At 55.4% G+C, this 11,675-nt stretch overlaps 1 protein-coding gene across 1 annotated transcript in view; it reads right to left on the reverse strand.

Annotated features, from left to right (window-relative positions):
* The window catches only part of ARHGEF10L (Rho guanine nucleotide exchange factor 10 like), a 178,935-nt gene extending 168,619 nt beyond the window's left edge, over window positions 1-10,316 (reverse strand). The window contains exon 1 of the mRNA XM_006145224.2: window positions 10,169-10,316. The gene's annotated coding sequence lies outside the window, so the exon portion shown is untranslated. The remainder of the gene's footprint in view (window positions 1-10,168) is intronic.
* Window positions 10,317-11,675: the final 1,359 nt, after the last annotated feature.

The raw sequence follows: 11,675 nt of genomic DNA on the forward strand, positions 1-11,675 counted from the left end.
GAACCCGCAAAAACATGTGAAGGGGGGCCAGCCTGTGGCATGGTGGTTAAGGCAGCTGGATCCCACATGGCTAGCTCTGCAGTTCAAGTTCCAGACCTGCTGACTGGAAAAACACACCAGGAGCATGTGTGTGTGTGTGCCCAAAATCCTGAGAGGAGGGAGAAATGGAGAAGGGATTGGGGCATGGCCAACACCCATGAGGGATACTTTCTCACTACCTCCTCCCTCCCTGGAGAGCATTGAAGGAAACCATGTGAACATGCCTTGGGTTGCAAGAAAAGCACGGCTATTGGCATCTCTCCTGCTGCTATGGTAGGTCCCTGAAGATGCCGGGGCAGGCCTGCCAGGACGTAGCTTCCACGTTCTTCCACACGCCATGGAGCCCGCTCCTCCCCAGCACCGCTAGCCAGGTGAGATGGTGAACATCTGGCCCACACTGTGCCAATCAGATCGCTTCTCCCAGGAATGCTGAACTGGAGCACTCGGAGACCGAGTCGGTGAGATGAGCAGACACCAAGCCTGACAGACCATGCTGAGCAGGCCCGCTCACACCGCAGCACTGCAGCGTGTTCACACTAACGTTAAGGGGATCGAAACCCCACAGAAAAGCAGAAAAGACAGGAGGGCAGAGTAAGGAGGGAGAAGACAGGCAGAAGCCCTGTTAGCCCCAGAAGGTCCAGCTCGATGTGCACCCATTCATTCGGGTGTATTTATTTCACGACAGGGAGTGAGAACCCCCCAGAGGATCTCGCCACCAGCATTCCTCCCCCAGCCCTCTAGCTCGTGGGGGTCCCAGGTGTGCACACAGCACCCCAGCATGTTCAGGTGTGTCGGGAGTCAAACCTCAGGTCTTTTTATATGGCCCCAGCACAGGGCAGGTGCCTCACCACCTGCCTTGCCACGACTAGGCCCTAGCTCACAATACGAAAATTTAAAAATAATAATCACTAACACTAGCAATAGCAAAAGCACTCTCCCGGCGCCAGTCTGTTCAACACTTCGCCTGTGTTAACTCATTTTCTCCTCACGGCAGCCCTGAAAAGCGAGGACTTTTATCCCCGCCTCACAGGAGGAGACAGGTGCAAAGACACTGTGTCCTAGCCTTGAAGGTCCGTCAGACTGGCTTATCTGTCCCTACACCAAGCCCCCCTCCACTTAGGCTCGTCCAGATGGAGTTTTACTCCTTGAAAGCAAAGAAGTCTATGACAAGAGGCGGGGTTAATATCCAGGTGGTGCCCTCTGGCCCTGGCTACTGTCTTGGTACAGAATGAGGGGGAGTCCTGAGTCCTTTGCAAGGGGACCAGTTAAAGCACAGCATACAGCAGCTGGCTTTAGCCTTCACATATCTTCTGAAAGGGAACTGTTGGGGGGTTAAAGGGGAAAGGCATGTGGGGGCAGGGGCATTGGGGCAGCTGTAAACACACGCGTCCTGGCTCCGTCAGCCATGTACCAGCCCCATCTGCACCAAGAAACCAGTCTCACCTACTCCTCAGGCCTTCTCTGCGGATAAGTGCTGAGCCAGGGGGAGGTTGGGTTTCTCAGCCTGGGGTCTGGCCAAGGAGCCAGAAGGGACAAGGAGGCAAGGTCTTTGCTTGCTGGCATCAGGTTACTGTCCCAATCCAGGGCTCAGAGTGCCAGGCCAGGCTCCCGAGCGTGAGAGTCGCTGGTCAGCTGACAGTGGACTGGGCTCAGGGCCTGTTCTAGAAGTTGCCACAAAGCTGGACAAGAAGTGGTGCTGGCAGCTAAAGAGGGGGAGCAGGGAGGGAGCCCCAGGGATGCAGAGAGCCCCCAGTTTTGCCAAGCCCACCAGGTTGGAGAATGAGGGCAGGACGCAAGGCCTCCAAGGGAGGAGCCTGGGCCTGGGGAAGGAGGTACGGCAGCTGCCAGCCCAGGAACTGCAGGACATTTAGGAAGGGCTCAGCTCCCACTGTCCACCAGGGCTGGGGCAGGAGGGCCTGGTCGGGCCTGTATGTTGGCACCAGCCCCGCCCGGAAACGTTCATCGTTCATCATCCAGTTTCACCACCCTGGGCTGGGAGGCCCCACAAGCTCCCTGGTCTCCCAGATGAAAGACGCTTTCTAAGAGTCATAAAACCATCCACTGGGAACAATGGGCCCTTATCTGGCAGTGTCCACCACAGAGACTCCCATCAGGGAGGCACCAGAAGCAGTGGGCAGGGGTGATAGACTGGCTTTTTGGAACAGCCCCAGGGCTCATTAACCTCTGTTCCCTCACCCTCTGTGGGGCTGCTGGGCCAGATCACTCCCCTCTGCAGAGGCCCACTGTGCGCTCAGGCAGCCCTGCAAGGAAGATGGCATTGTCGTGCTTTATGAATAAAGAAATGAAGCCAGAAACAGTAGGTGACTTGCCCAAGGTCACACAGCAGGAGATCAGGGATTTAAATCCTGAGTCCATGCTCTGTCCCCCAGGCCATGGGACCTACGATAAAGATTCCTCCACATCTAGGGCTAGCAGGTGGTGTGGTGGTTAAGGTGTAGGACTCCCATGTGTCTGACCGCGGTTCAAGTCCTAGACCCAGTGACTTGAATCTCATGCTGGGCACATGTATGTGTGTTCCCAAGATCTCAGGAGGCAAGTGGGGGGAGAAAGGATTACAGCATGGCCATCCCTCCTGAGAGGTGATTTCTTGGCTTTCTGTCTCTCCAGCGACTGCATGTTTCCTATAGCAAAAATCTCTCTCAAAAAAAAAAAAAAAAAAGAATCCCCACGTCCATCCTCAAGGGTGGCTTCTAAGTACGGGGGCCCTGTACCATTCCCGGCTATACAACTGTCAGTGCTGATATTGTGACTCCTATTTTGCAAATGAGGAACTGAGGCTCAGAAAGGGGAAGTGTCCATGACCCTGCAGAGCTGGTAAGTGGAAATGCCAGGGTTTGAATCCACTTCTGTCCGGTTCCAGGACCACCGCTCCTTGCAGGGAAGCCAGCATGACAATCAGACCAGGCCATCCCAACAGAGAGAGGGCACGCTTTCCAAACACTCCCCATGTGTCTAGGGTGTGCCCAGCACCCTCCTAGCTGCTGCAGGTATCACGGTAAACAGGACTGATGGGCCTTGCCTTTCTCAGCACCATAGGGGGCCAGCAGGGACCCCCGACCAATGCCGGCCACTCCCCCTAGAGCTTCGCCTATTTTCACTTTTTTTAAAAGAATTATTTTATTGAATTTTATTTATTTATTTTAATTTGACTAGAGAGGGACAGAGGGGACAGAGTGCGAGAGAGAGAGTGCGAGAGAGAGCGAATACAAGCTGACAGATCTGGGACTCAAACCACAGTTGGCCATGTGGGAGTCCAACACCCTTAACCACCACACCACCTGCTGGCCCCCACTTTTATTTTCATTCGTTTGTTTATTTCTTTCTTCCATGAATGAAAGGGACAGAAACAGAGAAACAGCGCCCCACTAGGGTCTTAACACCACAGCCCTTCTCCGGCTTCGGCCGCCCCCAGATCACAGACACGTGTGTACCTGGTATACTCAGGGAGGTCTCCAGACATGATCCCAGAACCTTCCCATGTGGGAGCCTTGCAGAGCACCTCATTTTACCACGGTGCCACTGTCTGGCCCTAGAACCCCACCTGCACCTTCCCTGAGCCTCCAGTGCAGCTCCTCCTCCCCTTGGCTTCCAGGAGCTTTCCAGATGTCCAGCCCCAGCCCCTGCAAAGACGGTCTACACTTCCTATCTCTGGTTCATTTTTCCCTAAAACACTTCACAATCAGCTTCTATAGGACAATCCAGGGAGGTAGCTGGGATGGCTCAGAAGAAGCCCTGGAGAAGCCCTGAGACCCGCACACCAGCCACCAGGCAGTGGGTTGAGGCGTTTTGTTCAGGGACTGCCCCACCCTGAAAAGCTGACTTAGGGCCTGCCCCATGTCTCTGTCCCCCCATTACCTTCTGCTGTTGCCAAAGACAGCTGCCCAGAACAGCTCCGAGACAGATACGGTTACTTAGGCAACCCTCATCACCATCATCACCACCGGTATTTACTGAGGGTGTACCACACGCCAGCCTCTGGGCAGCTCCACCTGTAGATCTCACTGAATTACAACCGTCCCATGAAGTCGGTGTACCATCCCATGCTACAGATGAGGACATTACGGGCACGGCACAGGGGACCCCAGTGCTTATTACACTGTTGTTGTCCCTGCTATTCTGCAGTTCCCCAAGGGCAGGATCATATCCGGTTTTCAGCGTGGGATCTCCAGCATACCGTGCCTGGCACAGAACGCGCACTCAGTAAACAGTCTCCAGGTGAATGGAAGGGTGGGTAATGCATGGTGGATGAATGCATGGTGGTGCTAGGTGGAGGGGTAGACGGACAGACGGATGGATAACTCAACCAACAAACACATGGAAGAGTAGATGTGAAGAGGGCTAGTGCTCAGGAGAGAATGAAACAGGATTCAATCGAGCAAGGCTTGGTGGTGCTTCTTAATCCGCTCAGAGGGTTTAAGGAGGTGGTGTTTGCCCTGAGAGCTGCGCTATGACAAACTTAGTCTTTCTTTTATTTCATTTGCTAGAAGGCATGCTCATCAGAGATGGAGAGACGGAGGGAGAAAGCACCCTTCATGGAGCACGGTCACACTGAAATCCCCTCTGCTCCCTTTCTGCCTCCTTTTGGGATTTTGGGTGCACACACGCACATGTTCTGTGTGATTTTCAAGTCACTGAGTTTGAGACTCAAACCACGTGATCGGTCATGGGGGATTCAGTCCCCTTAACCATCAGGTCAAGGGTTGACTCTGACAGACTTAGTCTCTTTTTTTCTCTTTTAAATTTTAGCCAGAGGTAACATGCACTCACTGGAAAGAGACAGATTAAGAAAGTGAGAAAGCACCCCCAGGGAACTAGTCCCGCCATAATCCCCTCCCTGCATCTCTCCCTCCCTTCAGAATTCCGGGTACAGGCCTCTGGCATGTTTTCAAGCCACAGGGTCCGGGATTCAAACCACGTGGTTGGCCACATAAGATCTGGCTGCTTTAACTACCACAGCATCAGCCGGCCCTCTGAAGGGCTTAGTCTTAAAAAGATCTGGGGAGATTGTATTGCAGGCAGATGGAGCAGGGAGTACGAGCCACTCAACAGTGAGCCCTGCAGGAGGATAGGCCTGGCATGTCCGAGAGACAGGAAGGCTGCCGTAGCTGGGTCATGGGCCGGATGGATGATGGATGGGTGGACAGTGGAGATATAGGTGGAAGGAAAGAATAAATGGAAGAGCAGATGGTGTGTGGGCCAATGAATGGATGGATGGACAGATGGACGGGTGCACGGATGCACGGATGGATGGTGGGCAAACGAGTGGCTGGATGGGAGGATGATAAATGGGAGGGTAGAGAGTGGACGATAGGAATGAAGGGCAGATAACTGCAACTGAAAAACAAGAGGAAAAGGACTAGAGGGCAGTAACTCCTCCACTGCCATCCCTCCACCCCTCAGTGAAGAGGAGAAAGCTGAATGCAGTTTCTCTGCTAACTGGAAAATCCCCTGGCGAGGATTCCAGGGAAAGCAGAGAGAGTGTGTTGATTTTTCAGGAGTTGAAAAAACAAGAGCCTTGTGTGGGTGATAAACTTTGAGATAGCTTAATAAAAACAGAGGCACTAGAATCTGATTAAGCATTTTCCCCCTTCCCAGCAACTACCACTTTGCCAGGAAATTTAGCTGCTTAATCCCAAACTGTGTGTCTGTGATTTGGGAGGGGGCAGGAAGCCTCCAATAAAATATGCCTGGATTAGGAGCTCCGTGCCCTGTGGCTCCAGGGTGGGGCCTGGGAATAGGGCCACGCTAGACTCTGGTGCTCTGATCAGACCGGTCCCAGGTGCCGTCTCAGAATTCTGAAGCACCCACCAGGAACCGGGGACTTTAGGGCATTTGTTCTCTAAAAAAAGATCTATTTATTTAATTCCATTTGTTATTATTATTTTTAATTTGACCAGAAAGAGACAGAGAAGGAGAGAAAAGGAAAGTGAGAAAGCAAGCTGCCAAGTCTAGGACTCAAACCGCAGTGGGCCATGTGGGCATCCAGTGCCTTTAACCACTGCGCCACCTGCCAGCCCTTGTTCTCTAGTTATTTAGGCAAGCTCATGCCGGCCTGGCCTGGTGGCACAGCTGACAGTAGCACTGGAAGCCGCAGGGCCGGCTTTGGGTTTGGTTTCCTGGGTTGGCTCAAAACACACTAAATGCCCAAGATGCCGAGGAGTTGGAGGGCTAGGAAAGGGGGTCGCGGAATGATGAGACCACGTCAAGGGTCTCTCACTCTCTCTCACGTGTGCTCTCTATCATGAGTCAAGCACAAACGCTTAAAGAAAGAAAGAAAGAAAGAAAGAAAGAAAGAAAGAAAGAAAGAGAAAGAAAGAAAGAAGCCTCATGCAACCCGTAAGCTGTTCTACCTCGTGAATTCTGCTCAGGCCCTTCGGCCAGGCAGCTGGGTTCTGGGGCGTGATCAGTGAGCAGCAGGCTGCTCCTCCCAACCCCCATCCCCAACCAGAGCCCAGAGCTTCCAGCTTCTCATGGGGGAAGCAAAAGCAACCCCCAGTCTCAGGAGAGGAGGCTCTGAGGCATGTGGGCCAGCTTCCTAATTTCTAGAACCACTTTAGGAAAGAGAAGAGAAAACGCCTAGAAAGCACCGTGGCATCCCACCCCACTTAGAGATATCGGCTCGTGCGAGGGGGTCAGGTCCTCATGGTCTAAGCCACTTAGAGATATCGGCTCGTGTGAGGGGGTCAGGTCCTCATGGTCTAAGCACAGAGGCGTCCTGCGGCCTGCAGCCTCGTCGACGTGCCAGTCACAGGGCACTGGGCTAGCACTGTGCTGGGGCTGCACTTCTTTAACCCAGCACAGACCATACCCCAGACCCGGGGATCTACCTGGGATAACTCCCCAGCCCTCTTAATTCCCCAGTGAGTCCTTCACCGTGGCCTAATCTAAGACCAAATGACCCTCCCTACTTTACACCGCCCAAAAGGACAACACTGAGATTTGCATCAAGTCTGACTCCAAAGTCCGCGCTTTTTCTGCTAAGAACTCGGTGAAATGTACCCAAGAGGCCTCTTCTCTGGCAGCTGGGCAAACATTCTGCATCCCAGACCGGGGGCAGCTTTTTATGGAGATAGCTCCAGTCTTTGTCAGTCCCCGCATAGCAGCGACGGCAACCCTCCCCACACTCCTGGGCTTTGTGGCCACTGGGGGAGAGGGAGCGGAAGGGCATGGGTGGGGTGGTGCGCCCATCAGTTCGGAGACTTTGGAAGCTGGAAGAGCCCTTTCGAGTGATCCAAGCCACCACATCCTTTCCCAGAGGGGAACTCTGAGGCCTGGAGAGGGCAAGGATTTGGTCACGGTCACACGAGGGAGCAGAGGCAGCCACCTGGCTCTCAGCCTGGGTCCCCTCCCCACCTCAGCTCAGCTCAAACAAGCCGTGACATTGGGCCCATGTTATCAGATAGAACGAATGCTTATCGGATTTGACGTTACTGGGGGAGGGGGCAAGCAGGGGTTGGGTGAGATGCAGAGGGAGGAAGTGAGCAGGGCGCTGCCTGACCCCTGGCTCTGTAGTGGAGGCGCTGGGCTGGGCTGGGCTGGGCTGGGCTGGGCTGGGCTGGACCAGGCCCGGCTGGGCCAGCCAGGAGGAGGAACAAGGTAACCTGTAGAGCAGGTCCCAGTGTGGCTGGGACAGTTCCCTGCTTTCCCAGTCCCCTTGGAACAAGGGCTGCCTCTGTTCCAGGGATGAGGAAGACCAGGGAATGCGGGAGAATGCGGCTCCCATTCTGCTGATGGGCAAAGGGAAGGTGCCCAGCAGCTGAGTGGAGGCACCTCCTGGCAGCAATGGGACACCCGTCAAGCTCCCATTCCCTTCAGCCTGGTTTCCTGGAACCCAAGGGTTCCTTGTCCCCATGCCTGGATATCCAGGGAGAGCTCCACTCACCAGGGAGCTGTCTCCCACTGTGGGGAGACACAGACTGGATTCAGATCCCTGCTTTCCCACCTCCCGGTCCTGTGACCTGAGTCTCAGGTTTCCCGCGATAGGGCTGGCATCCCAAGGTGCCACAAGGATAAGATGTCGAGGCCCTTCCAGCCTCAGAAGCGACTGGGGACACTACATGGGGCAGTTACTTCTTTCCGTACTGATTTTCTGTACGCGTCTTGTGCTGAGGAGCTAAGGACACGCTCAGCCAGGACCCTCATGCGCAGTCTGCAGGGAGACCGCCGGGAGGCGTCATCAGCCTCTGCACCCAGGCGGCAGCCCAGGCCACAGGAGGCCGAGTGGCTTGCCAAAAGTCCTGTTGCATTTAGAGGCAGAAACAGGACCAGAACCCGTGGTTGGTGAGTCCCCCGCAACCCAGCCCAGCCCAGAGGTAACCAGTGGGAAGAATGAGAAATCAGGAGTCCAGTGAGGTGGTCCCAACCCTTGGCCATGCCATGAACACAGTGTGTGACCTTGGCTCGTGACCTTGAATGGTGGGTGTCTTCAACTTTCTGACTGATGATGGCAGTCGCTGGCCGTCTGTGTGACCCTGGGCAAGCTTTCACCTCTGAGCCTCAGCTTTCTCATCTGCGAAGTGGGGCCTGTCAGGAGGACTGGAGGAGCCACGGTATGCGGGAGCCTGGCACAGAGCATGTGGTGAGTAGCCGGGAAGTGGCCCTAGCAGTGCAGTGGTGGCAACGCCAACAGGCAGTCACCAGGAGAGGGGGAGGACAGACCCCATGGCCTGAGGACTTCTGCCATGTGACTGCCCCAGAAAGGACACCTAGAGGAGATGTCAGAGACTCTCCTCTCCCCTCCCAGACATCCCCCTGAAACCCTGAAATCCCACCTACTGACAGCCCCGGCTGGAAGGATGGTGACAGCCCACCGAGAGGAACTCGGCAGCCATGACACTTGTGTCCCAGTCAAGGATTCCCCAAAGAAAAGACCACAGAGAGGAGAAGCCAGCCTCCGTGTGGAGTATGCTAGATTAGGAGCCAGGACAGAGGGTCTGACTCTGTGGCATCTCTTGGCTGTGTGACCTCAGGCAGGTCACCTGGCCTCTCTGAGCCTCCATCCCTCAACTGTGGGGATAACCATGAGGGAGATTACAACTTGGCCTCACCGTGGCCAGCAGGACCCCCTCGCTAGTAAGCCTCCTCACCAGTGGAAAAGTATGGAGCTCCACTAAGCTCTAGAAGCAGACGTGCCTGGGCTCAAATCTCAGCTCTCCCTTTTCAACTACGAAACCTTGAGCAAGTTACGTGGCCTCGGTTCCCGTTTCCTCAGCTAGGAACGGCTGACAGCGTTCTCTCTTGGAGGTTGTCAGAGGCTGAGCGAGCACACGCACCGTGCTTTCTCACAGTCCCAGCCCGGAGCAAGTGCCCAGTTACGATGACACCATCACGCACCAGACAGCCACCCGCAGGAAGATGCTGCCCCCAAAGGCAGAGAGCTCCCCACCACCGCTGTGGGTGTAAACCCCCTCATGCCAGGGTGGGCAGGCAGTGCCACCTGGCCGGCCTTTCAGAGGCCTTCCAGCTGTTCCCGCCAGAGAATCTGCCCATGCTGCATCCCCCCAGCCCTTGCTGTGGCCAGACTGGGCTGGGAGCAGAGGGGACAGCCAGGCTGGAAAAGCCGGGGAGGGCCAGACAGGAACAGGCTCTGGGGAGCAAGCAGGGGGCACTGAGCAGGGGTCAGCCTGTCTACCTTCCAGCCACGGCTCTGCTGCCAACCCACCCATCCCCTGTGAGTTACCCCTCTCCTCCGGGCTCCAGCTTCCCCAGCTGTGAAGTACGTGTTGAGGTGCTTTGTGGTTATACCCAGCTGCAACCATCAAACCCTGTGACCCTAAGAAGGAAGTGGGGAAGTCCCCACCGCCTGCATGCCTCTGCAGGCTCCCTTCAGGCTCCTCGCCTCCTCACCCCACCCCTGGCCTGCAAGGTGGCCACAGGGTCAGGGTCATAACCCCGAGGCTCCAGGACAGTTCTCCTAGCGAACCCATCCTAAGACATCCCCTCTTCCACCCCCACCTGGGGGAGCAGGGTGTCTCTGGGCCTGGAGCCCGAGGTCAATGGTCAATGTCACCACAGGACACCCACCCTCCAAGACCGCCACCAAGGATCCCTCTTCAACTCAGCAAGGGACAGAAATGACCCAAAAAGATAAAAAAAAAGGAAAACTCACCTGAATTCTGTGTGCCCAACTGCAGTCCTCAGGGAGGGGGTGCCAGAGATGGGGGCCCCACAGCCAGAGACGGCAGGCCCCACTGGTGGGAAAGGTCCCGTCTGTCACAACAGCTGGCAGCGCAAGCAGGAGCCCAGAAGTCAGGTACACTGGCTTCCCTGGCTGGGTGTGCGGAGGGCCCAGGCGTGTGAGTCACTCACCTGCCAGACCTGCCGAGCGGGCAGGCAGGGAGAGGGCGGGCAGGCAGGAGGGTAGGAGGCGGCCCAGGCAACCCAGAGGAGGCCCTGGCAGCCAGGTTGGACCAGACTGGGCCTGGCCGGGCCATCTGACAACCCAGGCTGGGAGGAAGTTGGCAAGAGGGAGATTGGGGCCTCTCAGGGGGGTGTCACAGTAGGGCTGAACTCTAACTGCTGCTGCGGGCCCAGAAAGGGGCACAGGGCGGGCTAGAGGTTTCCTGCGGGCCTGGACTCTCTTAGTCAGAGAAGATGGGAAAGAATACATGGTGAAGTCAGAAAGATCCGGGTTTGAATCCTTGCTCTTTCCTGCCCTGTGACCTCAGGCATGTGGCCGCGACTCTCCGAGCCTCAGTTTCCTTCTTATTAACCTAGGGTAATAATAATAGCCCCACCCACGGGGTTCTCGTGAGAATGACATAAGACCATGTAGGAGTCTGGTCCTGAGGGAACAGGCCTTAGGGTGGCTCTGATTACGACGAGGCCTCTGTGGGAAGGCAGGCCCAGCACACGCAGGACCCTGGCCTCGTCCGCTCTCTCTCTCAAACTTGTTCTTTTCATTGACACATAACAATTGTAGAGCTGGCCCCATGGCTGGTGGTTTAGGGAATCGGATCCCCGAAGGCCAGCTGTGTTTCAAAATCCAACCTAGGCAGCTTGAAAAACATGCCAGGCACGTGTGGTGTGTGCCCGAGGTCCCAGCAGGATGGGGAGACACAGGAGAAGGGACTGGGGCATGACGATGCCCCATTGGGGGTGCTTTCTCCCTCCCTCTCTCCTTCCCTCTCTCTCTCTCTCTGGTGAGCACATGTGCCCTCTGGCAACAAAGTGAATGAAAAAAAAATTGTGCATATTTCTGGCGCATGTGTGATGTTTCAGCACCCGTACACGATAGGCAATGATCAAACTGCAGTAATTAACGTCTCTATAACCTCCCACATCCATTGTTTCTTCGTGACGAGAGCTTTCAAAATCCTTTCTCGAAGCTATTTTGAAATAATATATTATTGCTAGCCTTAGTCTCCCTGACTCTGCAATAGAACACGAGAATTCGTTTTTCCTTTCTGTCATATAAGTCCGTACCCATCTGGATCCGGCTCCCCCGCACCGCGCTTCCCGCCGCTGGGAACCACCATTCTCCCTTACTCCTATGAGATCAGCCTCTCAGGTCCCACAGCGAGTGAGTTGGAGGGTTTGTCTTCCTCTCTGTGCCTGCCTCATCTCACTCCACAGGGTAGTCCCAGGTCTGTCCCTCTCGCTGCCATTGACAGGAT

Source organism: Tupaia chinensis, unplaced genomic scaffold, assembly GCF_000334495.1.
Source record: "Tupaia chinensis unplaced genomic scaffold, TupChi_1.0 Scaffold000146_1, whole genome shotgun sequence".
Taxonomy (NCBI): domain Eukaryota; kingdom Metazoa; phylum Chordata; class Mammalia; order Scandentia; family Tupaiidae; genus Tupaia; species Tupaia belangeri.